Source organism: Trichomycterus rosablanca, unplaced genomic scaffold, assembly GCF_030014385.1.
Source record: "Trichomycterus rosablanca isolate fTriRos1 unplaced genomic scaffold, fTriRos1.hap1 scaffold_167, whole genome shotgun sequence".
Taxonomy (NCBI): domain Eukaryota; kingdom Metazoa; phylum Chordata; class Actinopteri; order Siluriformes; family Trichomycteridae; genus Trichomycterus; species Trichomycterus rosablanca.
Window position 1 is genome coordinate 28,151 of NW_026946995.1, and position 21,262 is coordinate 49,412.

Below are 21,262 nucleotides of genomic sequence, written 5' to 3' on the forward strand. Positions count from 1 at the left end.
GTGTTATTTGGCAACCCAGTACTGTGTAAATATTGGACAGAACACATGATGGTTTATTTATCAGTCGTGTAGTGTGAAATTCACACTGACTTGAAAGACTCCCGATTACAAGAGATCCAGTCGTATAGTGTGAATTTGGCATTAGTCTCCAGATTGGAAGAATGTTTGAAAAAAGGGGACGAGATCTCATGACCTTGTTGAAATAAAAAATCCTTGTGATGTCGCCCTATTGTGGCCTTTTAGTAGAATTGTAATAAAATAATATGAGTTGAGAGACGTGAGTTGATGAAGTTTTATGGTAACGATCTCATGCTGCTCTGAGTGAGCTGACAGTAGGTCTGTATCTTCACTGCTGAGTTCAATGTTCTGTAACATGTCAGGAAACGTTGTGCCTTCTTTCACCTCATATTACTGACATCATACACAAAATGATGAACAAATGTGAAAATAAACATCCATAAACCTTCATATATTCAGTGAGTTTATTTATTTATTATTTAATGTAATAAGATCTTGAGGCTTGTTGATCCTGGTCATCCATGTTCTACACTTCTCATACAGCTGTGTGGATCAACAAGGGCGGCACCTCAGTGGAGTTCCTCTAACCAGTCCCACACAGATACTCAAAATGCACCGTTCTGGTAAAAGAAGAGAGAGAGAGAGGATGGGTTAGAGAGAAACATCTGCAACAATCACTGAAATGTGAAATTGAGATGTAATGTCCTGATTGGACGGCTCCACCATCGTCCCTCCTTGATGTGCCGACGACGTCTCCTGCTAAATAAAACAAGAAGAGATGTAAGAACATTCCAGAAGCTGTAGTGTTTGGACAGATGAGCATGTAGAGCAGCGTTTATCAGGTAAAATACACCTGGATTTCTTACACGTCCGCTCAGCTACACACTGGACTACTGCGCTGCTTCCTTCTCAAGAGCAAAAGATACGTGTGGTCTGATCAAACTTCCACTGCACACACACACACACACACACACACACATCTCTATTAGACGGAGCACAAGAACCTCAATATTAATAAATATGTGTCTACATTTTGGCATCTGTGTTGATGCAGATACAAGTACTGAAATGTACCTCAGACACCAGCTGCTTGGTGCTTTGGTTGGACTGTCTGAACATCACGTCTCGGTGATGCTCTCCTCATCTAGATGATCCAGCTGAGACACAAACACACACACAGACACAAATATATGAGTATGTAAGATAATAAAGATACAATCTTCTGTACGGTGGATCTCCATCATGTCACTGTACTACGTCTAGGGTGGATGTTGTACCGGGCATGTGCTGTGCCATTCCACAGGGCTGCTGTACCCCTTCATTACCCACTCATGATCCAGCAGATGCTCCACCTTTATGCGCCGCTCTGGAACCACCTACAGGACAAGATACAAGAACTTCAGGTGATGAAGCCCACAGAGAAACACACACTCGCTTTGCTCACATTAAACACACCATAAACACACACCTGCAGCATTTCCTTAATCAGCAGTACAGAACCAGGAGACAGCCAGTCAGGAGTGTCAAAATGTCCTTTCTGAGGAAACACAGAGCAAAACAATCACATCTGATCAAAGAACATCACCACAAGCCATTACTGTTACTTTTACTGTATGTTTAACATGCTGCTGATCATTAAATAATAGATTCAGTTTCATAATCGTAACAAGACTTGTATGCCAATGGTGTTTCATTGTAGTTCCAAGACTTACAGTGATTTGTTCATGGAGCTCCACAAAGTTGTCACCATCGAACGGGAGGTAGCCACACAGCATGTCATATAGGACAACACCCAGGCTCCAAACATCTGCCTAAACACACACACACACACACACACACATATTCATTATCTTTTTTAACCATGCTTTTCCCTGGTCAGTCCCCTCATCCAGACCTCATAGAATAACTCATGAATGGGGCTACAGAGGGGACTGAACACCTTGGATTTGGAGACTCTCCAATTGAAGTTTATCAGGAATAACCTGGGGAAACACCTCACACACACCTACCTTTGCACCATGATAGGGTTGCGCATCAATGATTTCTGGTGAGGGAGGGGTTCCACAGCCCTCAATCAGAGCAGTACCCAATCCACCCTACAACAAAACAGATTTCTATCAACCGAAGGTCCAACTGTTGACTCACATCTGCAGCACAACACACAAACTGAACCAGCATGGCTCTGTGATGTTCTGTTCATCTAACTGATCACTGAAACTAATTGTGGACACCATGTGTGCAAGGCTTTATTAAAGCATGATGGATGGGGGTAAGCACACCGCCTTACTAGACTCTCTGAATGGCACGCTTGATTTAAGTATACACTACAGTCTTAGGAGAGACACGAACCTCTGGTTTGGCACAGAGACCAAAGTCGATGAGCTTGATGTTGTTCTTCTCATCCAGCATCATGTTTTCCTGAGAGTCAAAATAAAACACGTCATGTCCAAGCACTAACAAAGAAAAAACACAAAGTATAAGTGGAAATCGTTTGGCTGACGCACTGGCTTAAGGTCACGGTGGGCGTATCCCTGGCTGTGGACGTAGGCCAGCGCCGAGATGATCTGACGGAAGATCCTGCGTGTCTCCTCCTCCGACAACCTGTCGTTATTATCGATGTGGTCGAACAGATCTCCACCCGGACAAAACTGGAGGAGAGAGTGAGTCAAGTGAGCAGCAAATCATCATAAATCCAGAGGTTAAATAAAATCTGATAGTTTCCAACCACTGATGGTACCTCAAGCACCATGTAGATCTGGTCAGCAGTCTCCATGACTTGGTACAAGCGGCACACGTGCTGATGATTGAGGTTCTTCAGGGCTTCAATCTCTATCCTCAAATCGGACAACTCATCCTGCAATGGGGAGGAAACAGGAACAGTTTTATGACTTTTCAGATCAGAATTAGGAGAACCAAACGTTTGGAAACTGAGACACGTCTGTCTTTAACAGACGGTTTTGCTGAAACTAACCCCGAGCTCTTTCTTCTCCAGGATCTTGATGGCCACTGGCTCTTGAGTCTGAACGTGCCTGCCGAGCTTGACCGTCGCATAACCGCCTGAAGAACGATTGAATAAAAAAAAAAATTTTAAGTCAGGTTTTAAAAGATGGACATCTGTGTTACACAAAGGCAGAGAGACGACTGAAAGTGGTACCAGTTACCTGATCCAATGGTTTTGTAAACCTCATAGCACTTGTGCAGCTCAGAGACGTCCTCAACCACACGTGACGTTCCCTCTGTGGTGTCGTCTGTCTCGGGTACAGCGCATGGAACTTCTACCTGCTGCCCACAAGAGACTTGTTATTATTACTGATTTGGCCTCTTCTTGTTTCATCCTACATGTATCTCATTCATGAGCAGAGGAACCCAAACAGCTACATCTGACTCTTCAGAAGGTCGTCACAGGTATCTGGAGCCAAGGGAGGATCCAGGGGAGGATCCGTAAAGCCAACATGACAATCGGGGTGGGTTCAAGTCTGGGGAATCAGGGAGTCAGGGTAGTACTCGGACCCAGTGTTGGACGTTTCTAGCCTTGCTGGAAGATCCCATACGCCACAGTGACCCAATAAAGTCCTGGTAGGTGGTTACAGGTATCTGGAGCCATGATGCTGCTTGAGGTGGTCCCACAGACGCTCAACTGGGTTTAAGTCTGGGGAATTAGAGGGCCATGGTAGTACTCTGAAGTCTTGGTCATGCTCTTCTGGCCATGCTGGAAGAGCCCATCCGCCACAGTGACCCAATAAAGTCCTGGTTGGTCGTCAAACTGATACTCACCTGGTTCCCATCCGCTTTACGGTCGCCTTCGTAGACGGAACCGCAGCCTCCCTTTCCCAGTAGCTCTCCGACATTGTGTCCACTCTCAAAGCTGTCCGGGTTCGTGTTGGTCGTCTTCTCCTCTTGATGTCCTCCATTGGTGGTTTCTCCTTCACCATCTTCAACACAAGTATCACCAATGATGCTCCATGTGTTATGTGGACCAAAAATAAGGGTCCATATAAAGGGCCGGCGTACTCACCCTTGTTCTCGGGAGCATCACAGACGACTTCTCCAGAACTGATCCCACCTACGAAGCCCAAGGGTTAAATATATAGTCACTACAGTTTAATAGTGTCGGGCTCGAACGTGGTGGTGTTAAGGTTACCTGGAGCTTCAGAAGACGCCCGTGGTCCCTGGGAATCTGTCTGCTCGCTCGAGGAATCTGATTCTGAATCATTCTCGTACCCGTCTGATTCCTGCTAATTTAGACGCATTAAACTGGTGTTACAGAGACGAGAACTGAACCCCTCCCCTCCCGGAGTATAGTGGTAATGATAATTCACCTCGCTCTCGACTGTTTCTTCTTCTCTCTCAGTCAGGTTCTGAATGGCGCTGATCCACGCCCGTCTACCTGCCTCACAGTCGGCCTGGAACGTACAGCTCCTGTACACACACGGTGATAGATACAGATTATATAGGATGCAGACAGATAGACAGATTGAGTAGATAGATAAACAGATAGATAGACAGACATTCAGAAAGACAGATGGATAGACAGATAGATAGTCTGTCTATCTCCCTGTCTGTCTATTTATCAGCCTGTCTGTCTTTCTATCAATCATCTTGTCTATCTATCTTTTGTCTGTTTTGTAGATTGATCATCTATTTGTCTGTCTATCTATTAGTCTGTCTGTCTATTGATCATCTGTCTGTCTGTCTGTCTCTGATGATTATAGATCTGGACTTACCTTGTGGGCGTGACCACCCGGAAGCAGAAGCGTCGCCCGGTGTCCTCGCAGCTCTGGACCGAACAGCGCTGCAGGTCTTCATCCAGCACCGTGAAGTCACGCTGGGGGAATAGAACATAAAACCTTCTTATTTATACAGTCGATATACAGGGGTTGGACAAAATAACTGAAACACCTGGTTTTAGACCACAATAATTTATCAGTATGGTGTAGGGCCTCCTTTTGCGGCCAATACAGCTTCAATTGGTCTTGGAAATGACATATACAAGTCCTGCACAGTGGTCAGAGGGATTTTAAGCCATTCTTCTTGCAGGATAGTGGCCAGGTCACTACGTGATGCTGGTGGAGAAAAAACGTTTCCTGACTCGCTTCTCCAAAACACCCCAAAGTGGCTCAATAATATTTAGATCTGGTGACTGTGCAGGCCATGGGAGATGTTCAACTTCACTTTCATGTTCATCAAACCAATCTTTCACCAGTCTTGCTGTGTGTATTGGTGCATTGTCATCCTGATACACGGCACCGCCATTGGATGCACATGGTCCTCCAGAATGGTTCGGTAGTCCTTGGCAGTGACGCGCCCATCTAGCACAAGTATTGGGCCAAGGGAATGCCATGATATGGCACCCCAAACCATCACTGATCTGGGTGGTACGCTTCTTTGGGGCTTCTCCACACCGTAACTCTCCCGGATGTGGGGAAAACAGTAAAGGTGGACTCATCAGAGAACAATACATGTTTCACATTGTCCACAGCCCAAGATTTGCGCTCCTTGCACCATTGAAACCGACGTTTGACATTGGCACGAGTGACCAAAGGTTTGGCTATAGCAGCCCGGCCGTGTATATTGACCCTGTGGAGCTCCCGACGGACAGTTCTGGTGGAAACAGGAGAGTTGAGGTGCACATTTAATTCTGCCGTGATTTGGGCAGCCGTGGTTTTATGTTTTTTGGATACAATCCGGGTTAGCACCCGAACATCCCTTTCAGACAGCTTCCTCTTGCGTCCACAGTTAATCCTGTTGGATGTGGTTTGTCCTTCTTGGTGGTATGCTGACATTACCCTGGATACCGTGGCTCTTGATACATCACAAAGACTTGCTGTCTTGGTCACAGATGCGCCAGCAAGACGTGCACCAACAATTTGTCCTCTTTTGAACTCTGGTATGTCACCCATAATGTTGTGTGCATTGCAATATTTTGAGCAAAACTGTGCTCTTACCCTGCTAATTGAACCTTCACACTCTGCTCTTACTGGTGCAATGTGCAATTAATGAAGATTGGCCACCAGACTGGTCCAATTTAGCCATGAAACCTCCCACACTAAAATGACAGGTGTTTCAGTTATTTTGTCCAACCCCTGTATAAACGCCGGTGAAATCGTCCCAGACTTAAACACGACAAGGGCGGTTTGGGACACAGCCCAGCACAGAAGTCTGCTGTGATGCACCCACTATGGGACGGCTTCTGGAGGGTCCTGGGTTCGATTCCCGGGTGAAGTTTGCATGTTCTCCCCATGTCCTGGGGGTAACTGGGTACCCTAGGTATAAGTGTGTGTGTGACACACCCTGGTACTGACACACCCCCATACCATGACACACCCTGGTACTGGTACTGACACACTCTCATACCATGACACACCCTGGTACTGGTACTGACACACTCTCATACCATGACACACCCTGGTACTGGTACTGACACACTCTCATACCATGACACACCCTGGTACTGACACACCCCATACCATGACACACCCTGGTACTGACACACCCCCATACCATGACACACCCTGGTACTGGTACTGACACACCCCCATACCCTGACACACCCTGGTACTGACACACCCCCATACCATGACACACCCTGGTACTGACACCCCCCCCCATACCATGACACACCCTGGTACTGACACACCCTGGTACTTGTACTGACACACCCCCATACCATGATACACCCTGGTACTGACACACCCCCATACCATGACACACCCTGGTATTGACACCTCATACATGTGTATGATGTGTGATTGTGTACTGATGCGTGTGTGTATTACATGTGTGTATAAGGTGTGTATGATGTGTGTGTGTATTTAGAAACTGAATATTGTAAATGATATTTTACTAACAGTAATGGAGAGAGAAATTTTGACTGTATTAGAGCTGCTGCTACAACAACATAATGAAAAGCTCGGCCTACTCAGGTCCATCACAAATGCACTTGGAAAAAATGATCCAAAACAAATTGAGGATTTCACTGCTCCACTTGCCAACGAATCTCAGTTCAGACACTTTGACATGAACCTCTAGACTAGTAAGTGCTTTCTACGTTAAACTGTTTTTTATGTGTTATGTATGTACTTTGTTATAGTCCCTTTAAAAGATACACTTTGACAATTTACTTAATCCTGGTGTGTTCTTAAGTGGCCCTCTACTATGTTTAAGAGCTGAGAAAACTCCCTAAATTATCTTTTTTTTTTACTTAAAACTTCTTGACTTTTAATAGTGAGCACAACATTAGAAAATGTGTGTGTGTGTGTGTGTAAGATTCAGAGATCTAAGAACCTCATCACATTCATGCACGTGTCTTTCTTTTACAGATTGAGTGTTTTGGTTTTTGTGGCGGTATGACTGGAAAGGAAACTGTAATAAACGACCTGGTAAATCATCATGGGTAAGTTTTTTAAATTAATATTTAAACTGAATTCACTCATTAAGTCTCCTCTCCTACAGCCGAGACGAACTTGAGACCAACCGTAAAGCTCTCCATCGTTTCTGTGTGGCAGGTCCATAACTGAAGGGCTGTCAGTGTAGAATCAGGTATGTGGGTATATGCCCTGACCTTGGACATCGGCCGGTTAGCTCAGTTGGTTAGAGCGTGGTGCTAATAACGCCAAGGTCGCGGGTTCGATCCCCGTACGGGCCACACCCACTTTTGGACTTAAACTCTTGATGTACACAAAATGAGACACAAAAACAATGTGCAGCTCCACAGAATAGTGGACATAATTAACTGAAAACATGCAGTAAACAACAGTCCTACAAGCACAAACATCCACCTGATAAGTCACTGGAGACCGGCTGTCCAAAGTGGAAGAACGTCCTTTTGGTTTCCGTAGATGTTAAATGAAGACACTCGCCCAACGTGGGGCTCGAACCCACGACCCTGAGATTAAGAGTCTCAGGCTCTACCGACTGAGCTAGCCGGGCTTAAGCAGCATGTTAGAACAGAGAGCTCATCGGTCAGATCATCAGAGAGATGTAGGTTTAATTCACTAACATCACAACCAGATTAAGAACTAATTCACGGTTTACAAACAAACACAATTCAGAATAAGTAACAGAAACAGACACAGACTTACTGTCACTTTTAAACTACTACCTTGACTTGTGTTGAGTTATGAGATTTGCAGTATGATGTTGTTTGGTGTTTGTTAGTGATGAATAGAAGGCTGGTCTATAGAATTTACAATTAATGCCAACTTCAGTGGTTATACAGTTTAAAAAAGTTTTATAAGATGGGCTGTCCTAAAATGACACATAACACATCCCTAAATGCGAGGGTTGGTGGATTTTGTTTCTCTTGATGGAGTGCTGAAAGAGCACACTGAGAATGCCACTGTGTTTAAGGGAACTTCAAAAACTGTGCAGAATGAGCTACTGGACTGTATGTTGTCTGTTCTGAAGGAACATATAATCAAAGAAGCCCAGGGCAGCGATTTTCTTTCAATCCAGGCAGATGAGACAATGGATATTGCCACGCAGTGCCAGCTTGTTCTTGTACTACGCTATATTGATGCTAAAAACAATGTGCAGGAAAGATTTTTTGAGTTCATCCCTTTGCAGTCGGCCACTGCTGATTCCATTGCTACAGCCCTAAAAGAACGTCTTGCAACTATCCTTCCTGAGGATCAAAAGGGTAAGCTCATCTGCCAGGCATATGATGGAGCCAGCGTGATGAGGGGTGCCACTGCAGGTGTTCAGAAGAAGATACAAGACATGTACCCAAATGCACACTACATCCACTGCTATGCACATCAGCTCAATCTGATAATGCAGCAGGCTACTTCTCACATAACCAAAGTGAGAATTTTTTTTTCTAACCTTGGTGGATTTGCCAGCTTTTTTTCCAGATCACCCAAGCGCACAAGTATTCTTGATAACGTTGTGGCGCACAGACTACCAGCATCCAGCAACATCAGATGGAACTTTCACAGCCGTACCATCAATACTGTGTTTGAACACAGAGAGGACCTCATTCGCTGGTTTGAAAGCATACGAGACTCTGGTGACTTTGACCCCATTACTGTCAGAGAGGCAGGTGCGTTTGCCATGCTACTGGAGGATCAGGATTTTAAGTTCTTTCTGCAGCTTTTCCACCATATCATGCCTCATGTGGACCTCCTCTATTCCAAACTCCAGAAGAAGGTCATAGATTCAGTTTATATCAAGGAGAGCATTCAGCAGTTCCAGCAGGACATTCAAAAGATCAGGTAATAGTTGTGCATTTTCCTCTTTTGTTTATTAGTATTATTGTTATTATTATTGTTATTGTAATTTTTTTCCTTTGCAGAAATTCTCTCCATTCCATGGTTGGACAAAGCAGTGAAGGTAGCGGTCAGCCAGTAAAGAAGCGTCTGACACTCAGTGTAGAAGACCATGAAAGGATTGCTGCAGAGGTGAGTTGTGGAAGTCACAGTCCAATTAGATTTGTTTAGAGCTGTTTCTATGCTATGCATGAATGATCAGTGTATGTTGGTGTAATGCTTGTCAGCAATATATGTTATTATTCTTGCTGTACTGCAATATATGGGTAATATGGAATAAAACTAATTCTCATAACATTTGGTTCCTGAATTTTCTATAAACCTGTCCCACAAAAATTCTGTTCCAAAAATGCTTTAACACATTTTGTCTTGAAAATGGCAGCAAACTCATTTCTATGACTTGATCTATGACTAAATTTCAACAGTGATAGAAAAATAACTATTTAGATGTGAAATAAATGTGTGAAATAAATAAATTATGATCACTTCATAATTTTCATGTTTATCCTTCTCTAGGTCTGTGATATCATACTGGGACACACCAGTGAGCGCTTTTCCTTCACAAACCACCTTATTAGTGCCACACTCTTGCAGGGGGACAGGTTTAAACAATACAAGACAGCATTTCCTGAAGATGCACTGAGCAACACCTTAAAAGCCTATCCAGTGCTCAATCAAGGTAAGCTGAAGACAGAGCTTAGTCTTATCTACAGCAAGGAAGAGTTCAAAGCCTGTTGTGGTGCTGTGGGCCTATTCCAGCTGTTTATGGAAAATAATCTTGAAGAAGTATTTTCAGAGACTGTCACTCTCCTGAAGATCCTCATCACCACACCCATGACCACAGCAGAAGCTGAAAGGTGCTTCTCAACCTTGAAAAGAATTAAAACTTTTCTGAGAAACTCTATGACCCAGGACAGGCTGAATGCATTGGCCATGTTGTCAATGGAGAAGAGACTAGTGACTGAGATTACTGACTTTAACCATAATGTCATTGAGAAATTTGCAAGACAGAAGCAAAGGAGGGCAAAATTCATGTTCAAATAGTGCTACTTTTAAAGGCTTTTTTTTATTGTTTTGTTTTTAATTTTTTTAGCACCAGCCGCCACTGCAAACAAGTGAGCCTTCTCTAACTAGCAGGTCCTATTGACCTGGGCTGTGTGAGATCTGTGTACTTTGGTCAGTGGATAGAGTTTTATAGCTTTATAAAAACATTTTACTTACGTGTTCAGCCCTGCTACACAAACTGTCATTTTTGTCCCTGTTAAAAACTTTAGCTTAGTTAAAGCAAATAAAGACACATTTAACATGTTCATCTTTTATTACAGGTTTAAAGTTGTATAAAACAAATGTTTGCACAAATAATATAAAACCAAAGTACAAAATAAACATTTCACTTATTTTAATTATCTCACAAATCACTTCTCAGTTTTAAAGGTCAAAGGCAGCAGCATCTTTTAGATCAGAACAGCTATTAACATAAAATATCACTAAAGAGGAAATACTGAAGACAGCAATGTAAACCTTTCATTTAAATACAAGCTGCAGTAAAGTTACATAGTTGATCCATGATAAAAAAGAACCTCACAGCTCAGCACAATGGTTAAACTGCACAACTCAACAAGTTAAAATGACCCATCATGTGTTCTGTCTAATATTTACACAGTGCTGGGTTGCCAAATAACACTTTTTCACCTGCATTCTGCCTTTTCTTTCCTGCATACCAAAAACAGTCGCCATTGCAGGTTTACAAAAACACTTGGGACTCTTTATCTCATTGTGTAGCTTTGATGAAGAAAAAGCCGCTGGGTCAGTGTGTAACAGGAGGTTTGGAGTGAAGGTGGGTGTGTGTGGATAAAAGCTTCCAGCACCTGGTATTCCCAGTCGGTCTCCCATCCAAGTACTAACCAGATCCAACCCTGCTTAGCTTCCGAGATCAGGTGTTCTCAGGGTGGTGTGGCCATAAGTAAGAGACGCTGTAAACAAGCTGCTTCTTATAGACGTCCGTCGTTCAGCCTTTCTCTGTTCTACACGCAGCTTTTCAAATAAAAGATCCTGAAACAGTGACAAAACACACAGAGAACCACACACACCGCTCAGCTGCTGCTGCTGCTGCTGATCCTCTTTCACCTGCATTTAGTACAAAAACACGACAACAAATCATCTGGATTCAACCTTTTCTTCACCAGCAGCACTGTGATTAACAGAGTGACAGTGGGACCTAGTAGCGGTATTGGTCGCTCTTATTACATTTAATAGTAACACTTTAAATACTAAAAGCTCTGAATTTCACTTCTTCTCTTTTCTGTTCTTTCCTCTCCTGTTTTCTTCTCCTCTTTTTTTATTTATGATTTATTCTTTTTATTCTCTTATGATTTATGAATAGAATTTCTGGTTACATGAAGAACTATTTTGAATTATAACCCACCCAGTCCTTTACATCCACTTTCTATTGTCACTCCAGCTCAAGCCTACATACAAATACATGGACCGTGAGTTTAGATGTCGCATTTAACAACCATGGACACATTTGCTGACATCAGATTCAAAACCAAACTCTCATCACACAGAGGACTCGGATGGAATTTACAGTTTAACAAATACATTTATTCATCAATAAAGAAACACTTGTCTCCTGACCCCTCAACTGGTCTTGGTCAATTGGTCACCTCCATGATAAGAAAACACCTGAACTACCACAATAGTATTTATTTATTTTTAAATGTAATTTTAAAACATGACAGTGCAGTCTGTATTAGGATTTATATGAACTGGGTTTTATGCACTAGAAGATGGTGGGATAATTAAATGTAAATATGAGTATTTCTTTTAACAAAGGAGTTTAGCTACCACTAATTTGGTCTATAGATAAACACAAAGAACAAAGACTCATGATGATAGAACAATGCAACACTGTTCAGTCCACAGCCCTCCATTCACACCTTCTCATGTACATTCTGGTGGAGGACGGTTCATTATTTGCTAAGTGGAAATCATCTAAACACTAGAATTTTGGAGTGTAGATCTAGAAGTGTTAAAGTAAGAGGCTATTCATTTATGAAAACTTAGCATTCTTAAAATGAAGAATTTTTGCAAACACCATAAAGACCAGGGTAAAATTCTTCCACTTGAAAGTAAAAGTTGTTCTGTGTTTATTAAAGTAGATTAAACTTGAATAAAGAATAAAAACAGATTCAGATCTGAGGTTGGTACATTACACCACATTACATTTAATGATTAATGATCATATTCACACCATCATGTACATGTGATAATTGAAGTAGAACAGTTCTAGTGGATATTTGAAAATGAAACACGACATCAGTCACAAAAACGTAACTTCTGTGTGACCGTACTGGTGTCTATTAAAAATGCAGCAGTATGGGTCATCCTTTTATGTGAATGCGCTGGTGTGGTATACTTAAAAGATATTCATTTCACTAAAGTTATTTTTAGTGAACTGTGATACTCTCCTGTGTGAATGCGCTGGTGTTGTTGGAGAACATAATGTGCAATAAAATACTTCCCACACTCTTAACAGTGATGTAGTTTATCTATGTGAATACGCTGATGCCGTTTGAGATTCTTTTCATGAGCAAAACTCTTTCCACACTCTAAGCAGTGATACAGTTTCTCTCCTGTGTGAATACGCTGGTGTACTTTAAGGACACTACTTTGAGTAAAACTCTTTCCACACTCTGTGCAGTTATACGGTTTCTCTCCTGTGTGAATACACTGGTGTACTTTAAGGTCACTACTTTGAGTAAAACTCTTTCCACACTCAGTGCAGTTATACGGTTTCTCTCCTGTGTGAATACGCTGGTGTACTTTAAGGTCACTACTTTGAGTAAAACTCTTTCCACACAGTGCAGTTATACGGTTTCTCTCCTGTGTGAATACGCTGGTGTACTTTAAGGACACTACTTTGAGTAAAACTCTTTCCACACACAGTGCAGTTATATGGTTTCTCTCCTGTGTGAATACGCTGGTGTTTTTGAAGGTAACCCTGTTGAGTAAAACTCTTTCCACACTCTGAGCAGTGATACGGTTTCTCTCCTGTGTGAATACGCTGGTGTACTTTAAGGTCACTACTTTGAGTAAAACTCTTTCCACACTCAGTGCAGTTATACGGTTTCTCTCCTGTGTGAATACGCTGGTGTACTTTAAGGTCACTACTTTGAGTAAAACTCTTTCCACACAGTGCAGTTATACGGTTTCTCTCCTGTGTGAATACGCTGGTGTTTTTGAAGGTAACCCTGTTGAGCAAAACTCTTTTCACACTCTGAGCAGTGATACGGTTTCTCTCCTGTGTGAACACGCTGGTGTTTTTGGAGGTTCACCTATTGAGCAAAACTCTTTCCACATTCTGAGCAGTGATACGGCTTTTCTCCAGTGTGAACATGCTGGTGTACTTTAAGGTCACTACTTTGAATAAAACTCTTTCCACACTCTGTGCAGTTATACGGTTTCTCTCCTGTGTGAATACGCTGGTGTTTTTGAAGGGTACTATGTCCAGCAAAACTCTTTCCACACTCCAAGCAGTGATACGGTTTCTCTCCTGTGTGAATACGCTGGTGTTTTTGGAGGTTAACCTGTTGAGCAAAACTCTTTCCACAAACTAAGCAGTAATATGGTTTCTGTCCTGTGTGAACACGCTGGTGTTGTTGGAGATTACTCTGCGTAGTAAAATTATTCCCACACTCTGAGCAGTGATGAAAGTTCTTCATGTTTATGCTTTGATAAGACTGTAGAAACTGTTTCCTTGGAAAGCAACAGAAACAAAGAAACAAGTCGATTCATTAGCATTACTATTAGCATTAGCCATTAGCATTTTTACTACATTAATACCACAATAAGTAATAAAAACATTAAATTCACTTCACGTCTAAGTGAGAATCTGAATTCAAAGAACATCAGGATAAAATACTTATAAATACTGCAGATATTAATAATTAAATAACTATAAATAACTTGATATAAATAAAGATATAAGAGATCTGACTTTCTCAACATCAGTCCTGCACCAAGCAAATCTAATCCAGTTCATGACAGGACTAATAATTAGCTCACAAGTGTAAATCTTTGGTGTGCTGGGAGTAAAAAAGGCTTCACAAATCACCACAATCATGAGCATAAAGCTATTTTAAACAGTCTGAATATATTAACCTGATAATATTAAATAACATAATAAAATAAAAAGAACAACAAATGCAACATAAATGTAAAAGAAACAAACAAGAAAACCCTTTACCTTCCTGTTAGAATCCTGGCAGCCACTTTAACAAAGCTGGTGTCTCCAGCAGGTCGTTTCTAATGAAGAACGTGCAGAAGATCCTTCTTACCAAGTGACTCAGCTACAAGTCTAGAGTTTAGTACTTAAATAGAGCTGAGGACAAAGACCCAAGACCAGTTCAAAACTCTGCATTGGTCAATCATCAGCCAACCATTCACACCTTCTTGTGTGAAGTACTAGCTCATTATCTATGGAACGTGTGCAAATGAAGTAGATGGAGCCACAAAGCATGATGGGTGAAGTCAAACTACACCTATTTATCTCAGCAGAGAAGTGATTTACATTTAATCCTAAACACAAACAAGGAATTGAAAGGCTATTCTGTAAAGTGAAATGACATGAACTTAGATAAAGCTTTTATGATAAGAATCTAAGTCATGTAAAATGCTGTATGTGGGTCAAAGACGAGACGTAACTTTTTAGTGTCCCCACTTGATAAATAATATACAATTATATTAATATAAGTGGATATACCTTCAATCTACTCCATTTGTACATGTTTACTGAAACTTAAAGTAATTTTTACAGAAAATGTATGATTTTTGAAAAAATAACCCTTGAAACCCCCAAAATGTCATTCAGTGCAACGGTCCCTACCTCTTTAAGTAATAAAACATTAAGAAAAAACTAATTAATCTTAAGTAAAACCTAAAATTTACTGCTTTGGCATAATTGTACAAATGTCATGTGTGACATATTAAATAATATTCAATCAGATGTGTTTTTTAATATTAATAATATTCAGGATACTTTCAGTCCCCATTTTCCCAATCTACAGTTGTCATTCAGTACAATTAAAAATTAATAAATTTTTAAAAGAGTTAGTTAATAAAAAGCCTTATTTTAATATGCAATCAAGCTACTGCAGTCATGTGACCAATTATAACAACAAAAGAAGACTCCTGGGGACCCTTCAGCACACACACGAGGTCAATGCATTTTAACATTATTTTATAAAAATGTGTTTTTACTGACATAGTACATTAAAGAACAAAACTGAGTGTCATTCAGTACAACACGGTAAATCTTGTAAACAAACAAGGTTATTAACATTTAAATGTGAATATGTGTAGAAATGTCTTTGAGCTAAGGTCAATGTTAGCTTTGGCTAACCACTGGGATAACTGTAAAATGTGCTAAAGTAAAATTTCTGTCATTCAGTATAACAACAGTCATTCAGTGCAACAGAATTTCGCTGTTGCACTAAATTGACAATGACATTGTTATACTGACTTTATAATGTTTTAAAATTATTTTTAAATATTAAAACCACTTTTTTCCATTCTAGTCTTCCTTAATAAGAGCAGTAATTACAATGAATATTAATAATTATGTTTTTGATGAAGTGGTCCCTGAGTCAAGTACGATGACCTGCCATTCGTTGGGCAGGTACTGCTGTCTGTAGGAGATGAGGTGCAAGTTAGCTGCATGCTACAAAATTGAAACAGAAATTCCTTTGTGTGGCCAAATCCACCTGATGAAATTTACTACCTTAAGTCTGATGTCAAAATCATAATCGCAGAACCAAAGCCATGTACAGCAAGAACCTCAAGGTTAACAACAAAAGACTGGAAAACATTTGTTCAGTTCATGAAATAAAATGCGACTTCAAATGGTTTTTACTGCTGAATGAATTTAGATTTACTGCAGCAACTTTTTCACGTGTTATGACACAAATTCCACACTTCCACACTGTTCTGGTGCCTTGCAAGTTGTTATGATGGCTTCATTAGCTATGTTTTTGATTGCCTTACTTTTTTCATGATGTAGTAATATTATAACACATACTTGCCACTGGTGTGGCATATTTTCATTCTACTACTGCTACTTTAATCAATAAAGAACTTAAAAACAAATTAAGTCATGAATATTTTGATGTAACAGGATAATTTGGAGTATGTCATTCAGTGCAACATAAAATCATCATACAGTGCAACAAAAACATTTGCTTAAAATAACTGTAACAAGTAATTATTATTTATTTTTTTCATGTGAATGCAAGAGAATCCAGGCCTGCTTCATAGAAAACAGAGTTTGATTGGGTTTCAAATAGAATAGAATGTGTAGCAAAAACGTCTTGTATACAAATAAACAAAATCCCAAGACGCATTACAGTACAAACAATGCACAGAAAATTCAAAACAGAGTAAGTACAGTTTCTTCTGAGGTTTTAAATCTTTTGTAAGAGATATACTAAACTTATAAATTTGAAATGGCTAAGATTGTTCCTTGTGTGTGTATTTTGTCATAAATTAGTCGTTGCACTGAATGACATTTTTGTGCCCTTGTTGTGTGTCAACAACACTAAAACTATCAAATAAGCAAAATGCTGAGAAAAAAAAATACATATTTACATAGATGACACATTTGTGCAAATTATACAATTTAACCATTTTATTTTTTTGGTACTTGGAACACCCTATTCGTCTTTCACCCATATATCCCTTCTGTACCATTTTTTTCAGGAAATCATTAACAGTCACATCTTCAAATCATGTCCCGTTTGTACTGATCATGTCGCGTTTGTACTTATCGCTTTCTTTGCAACATTTTAGAACAAATAATTAATTCTGTCCCATGTTTGTACAAATTATCAGATATGTACAATAAAAAAAAAAAGCTGCGATGTACATTGACGTACAGGGAAGTTTTTGTGACACACACTGAAGCGTCTCTCCACATTCCTCTCAATCATTGTGAAAATATTAAGTTTTCTTTCGCTTTTTTGTGTGTTTTTTTCATTATCATTTTTTCGGGGGACAACCTGCATCTCGCTGCGCATGCGTAGCTGCGCATGCGTACCTAGCTTGTCTCAGCGATATGCACAAAATATAAAACTCAGACAAGATCAGAGCTCATATAAACATCAAACACTTTAGTTTTTAAAATGTTATATTTAGTTTTGTCATTTTCAAATATACATCAATGCATCAATGTGTTATTGATTAAAAAAGAACAGCAACACAAATAATTTTTTTTAGACGGAGCTATAGTCACTAGTGCTATTTTAGAACATGCCCTGCGGGCGACTTACGTGGTCCCTGCGGGCGATCAGGTACCCGCAGGCACCAGGTTGGTGACCCCTGCCTTATACCCTTTGGAGGTCTTGTGTTTGCTAATAATAGCACTTCTGATGTGCTCAGACAGCTCCTTTGTCTTCACCATTGTGACAAAGGAACCCAGTACCAGTGCCACAGCAAGCTTTAGGTTTTTCTATTTGTTCCCTCCCATAATTTTTGTTGTAAATGTTGTTTATCATTTGCTGTTTTGTATCAAACATGAGTTCTCTATAGAAAATAAGCTGTTACACTTGTTTTTTTTTTTTCAGGAGATATTCAACATTATGTACTTAAACGTCATGGGTGCCAATAATGGCGAGCAGGACTGTACCTTCAAGCTATGTAAGGGACTGTGTGGCACCATTATTTTCAGTTACTACACCCACACTGCACTCACCTGCACTATGTACATATGGATCGTATCCTTGTATTATACCTGTCTATTAAAGTACAGGTTTATATTGGGTGAAGACTCGGTGGAAAAGAAAAGAAAAGTTGAAAATATGTGTGTATATTGTTCGGTGGGGTCATTCTTTTTGTCGGTGAGGGTGTGACACAAAGTGTGGTCACATTTGTTAGATGTGATGTGTGTTTGATTATGTGTGTATGAAGTATAAACTTCTTTTAAGACAGTTTTAACTGTTGTGACTAGGAATGTCCATTAGGGGGGGGGGGGGGGGGGCTGTTTGTCGCTCTGTCTCTGAGACTTGAGAGGCATTTGTGAAGACAAGCCGCGACTCCTCGTGTCTCATTTATTTCACCCTGTTTACAGGTGAGAAATGGGATAAAACTTACATTAACTTGTAAATGATTATATTTGCAAGTGGATGTATAAATGAATCAAAAAGAAGTTTATAATCTTTGCAAATAGTGTGAAGTGTTGAGAGGCCGACACGCGTTGCACGTGTGGATGCATATCGCTATAAGCGAATAATAACACAATGCACTATTTTTTGTACTGTTTATAAAATTATACTGTTGAATCTATACTTATTTGAATATGACTTTGTTCAGAGTAACTAAATACATCTTTCTAATGTTAGTTGGTAATGTTGAAAGCAAGCCATTTTGTATGGTTACTATTTTAGCTTAGAATTTAAAGTAAAATATTATTCGTTACCCTTAAATAATTTTCTCTGTATCTATAAAATAATGTTTAACCAGGAATGATCATAAGCTTGTGTTAATTTACCATCACATCAAAGTGAGTGTTTTCGTTATATAACGTATGAGACAATAGTAAGAGTTTGTAAAAGGGACAAACACAGACTATATTGAGTGTCAAGATGTGTGAATGTAACTGCATAGTGTATGTTATTGTAAAATCTGATGTGTTAATGTCACTTTACACAATGCAAAAAGCTTTGAACTACAATACATTTGGGGAAAATGTACTAGTGCAGAGATGATGTTAGAAGGGACTGTTTAATAAAGACTTGTGAGGCATTTGTGAAGCTGTGACTCCTCGTGTCTTATTTATTTCACCCTGTTTACAGGTGATATAATCTGTTTACACTGACCTGAGCTTGATGGTGACCCTTGGCTCAGAAGTACAATCCAGAACCCAGGGTTTCCCACCAGCCAGAGGAAACTTCCAGACCTCAGACCGGCCCTGAGGTAAAACTAAACACGGTGTTATTACCTGAGAGTAATTCAGGATCTGTGGCACTGTAATAAGCACTAAATATCTAATATTACAGGTGGATGTGGAGAGCGGCCATATAGAAATAAGGAATGTTCCTGCTTTATTGTGAGTACTGCAGCAGTTTTAGAGCAATATAAACTTATTTTAATGACGTTATTTATTAATAAATAAACGATACACTCCTGTTTACACAGTCACTACTGCGGAATGAAGGGGATCGAAAACTTCACCCATAAACTAGCAGCACTGCGTCGAGCCTTCGATGTAAGTCAATTTTCCCTCCGTAGGTGCGTCCATTCCCTCACTCCCAGCATCTCTTACTTCCTTACTTATTCACTTTATTATCTCTGTTTCGGTTCCTTTAGATCAATTTCAGTCACCCTCCGAACTACAGTTACATCTGCGTGGTGGAAAGAATGACTTTACTCATACTGGTGGCTGCAAAAAAGAGGGTAACATGACCTCTCTAGGATCTGCACGTCTTCCACTGAAGGTATGACCGGCTGATACAGATGCTGGAGAATCAGACTAATCGGATGTGGGCCGAAGTGGAGCTGGCGCAGATCGGGGTGAGTTTGACTGAGTCTGAAACTGGCACCATATTTACTACTATATGTGTCGACTGCTGGATGCCACTCATGCGGTTACCCATAGCGACTACGCCAAGGAGATTGTTTGAGCAGCTAAGCATCAGTCAGAACCACAGTCCTACCATTCTAATAGAAAATCTATTTTCCTTCTACTCACAGATCCAGCATGTCAACTTTATGGACATTGTCTTTGTTGGTGCTGCTGGGAATTATGGGAAGAGCCAGAGCCTCTTAGATTACCTCAGTAAGAGAGTCTGTACTTCAAAGAGTCTAGAATGAATCTGTGCTGCACTACAAGTGTAGTCAAACACACCTATGTTGTTTAGTTGATGCAGTACCGGAGACGAAGGCTCTTTCTGGACTGGCTGATTGCTCTCATCTATTCGTGTGTTACACCCAGATGGACTGAACGGCAGTACACTGAGTGATATTTATTCCATCTACAGGTGCGTGTTCTTTACACCACAAATGATCTGGAATAAACCTGTTTGCCAGTAACCTGTCATTTCTTCTTTTTCTCTCTCAGAGTGAGATGCTGAGCTTCTAGCACCTGATTTTGTTCCTGAATCTTCTTATTGTGGTGCTGATTTAAATTGAAATATTTGAACATGTGTGTGGTGTCTGTGTTAATGCCGTTTAATAAACATCTAAATATTTTGTTTGGCTAGAACCAGCGATCTGATGAATTATTATTATTTTTGTTGTTATTTATTTAATTTTATAGGTCCAGTATATTTTCAGACATTCTACACTCATCGAGCACTTTATTAGGAACACCTGTCTGGTACCTGCATTATTTGATTATAAGCTAAACCTACCATACGTAAACACTGTGGGTATACAATTACTGACTGTACCACATCTGATGCTGTGAAGTGCTCTGTGTATAAATGAGTGTAGCAGGTGCAGCAGTGTTGTTGGGATTTTATAGGTCTCTTGTGATTAGGAACACGACCCCTGTTAGCGCTGTTTGACTCCAAAAAGATAAAAACAACAACAACAACGCTGCTGGCATTAATATGACTTTGGAGTGTGTATGCGGGAATTCATGCCCATGGCTGTGAGGATCAGAATACCATCACCGGTTGCCGAGTTGTGGTTTACGGCCCAGATTAAGGGTCCGACAGTGAACCCTCAACCTTCTGGTCAACGGTACCAGAAAAGGTCGCTTGACCAATGAGCCACGACAGGGGGGCACGCAAAGAATCAATCTTCTTTAACAAGGCTCGGAAATAACGGGGAAAAAAAACCCACCTTCACTTGTTTTGTCCCCCATGGCCTTCCATACTTTATTTTGCCAACCCCCCAAATGGTGTACAGGGATCAAAATCACATTTCAAATGTGTTTATATTTACAAAATACAATAAAGTGGATGACCAGAATGTTAAAAGTC

At 40.4% G+C, this 21,262-nt stretch overlaps 1 long non-coding RNA gene, 2 other non-coding genes and 1 pseudogene across 3 annotated transcripts; 1 reads left to right on the forward strand and 3 right to left on the reverse strand.

The window, feature by feature from the left end:
* Positions 1-2,069: 2,069 nt before the first annotated feature.
* Positions 2,070-2,600, reverse strand: LOC134305923 (uncharacterized). The gene is made up of 3 exons (XR_010008866.1): positions 2,523-2,600; positions 2,368-2,436; positions 2,070-2,114 (listed from the first exon to the last, which is right to left on the reverse strand). It is a non-coding gene; the product is annotated as an uncharacterized LOC134305923 (long non-coding RNA).
* A 4,989-nt stretch (positions 2,601-7,589) lies between these two features.
* Positions 7,590-7,663, forward strand: trnai-aau (transfer RNA isoleucine (anticodon AAU)). Its single transcript has one exon. It is a non-coding gene; the product is annotated as a tRNA-Ile (tRNA).
* A 211-nt stretch (positions 7,664-7,874) lies between these two features.
* trnak-cuu (transfer RNA lysine (anticodon CUU)) lies at positions 7,875-7,947 on the reverse strand. Its single transcript has one exon. It is a non-coding gene; the product is annotated as a tRNA-Lys (tRNA).
* Positions 7,948-11,140: 3,193 nt separating this feature from the next.
* Positions 11,141-11,249, reverse strand: LOC134305930 (5S ribosomal RNA; annotated as a pseudogene).
* Positions 11,250-21,262: the final 10,013 nt, after the last annotated feature.